This window comes from Montipora foliosa, chromosome 7 (assembly GCF_036669935.1).
Source record: "Montipora foliosa isolate CH-2021 chromosome 7, ASM3666993v2, whole genome shotgun sequence".
Classification (NCBI taxonomy): domain Eukaryota; kingdom Metazoa; phylum Cnidaria; class Anthozoa; order Scleractinia; family Acroporidae; genus Montipora; species Montipora foliosa.
Window position 1 is genome coordinate 42,818,171 of NC_090875.1, and position 288 is coordinate 42,818,458.

Here is a 288-nt window from a genome sequence, read left to right on the forward strand (position 1 = left end):
TGTTAAGCATGGATGAAATATAATATTTAATTGGGAAGTTAAAGAATTGGACCCACAGAAAAGATAATTATAAATCGCCCGGTGTGAAGCAACCCAGAATGCAGTAAATGTGAAGCTTGAGAATCCGGAATCCAGAGCGTGGAATCCGGAATCCATTCCAAGGTTGTATGGAATCCAGAATCCACGGATTTTGATGGAATCATAAGGATCCATTTCGGTGGAACCGTTCAGTTTGGGATCCGGAATCCACGGCTCGGGATCCGGGATCCCACGGACTAGGATCTGGAA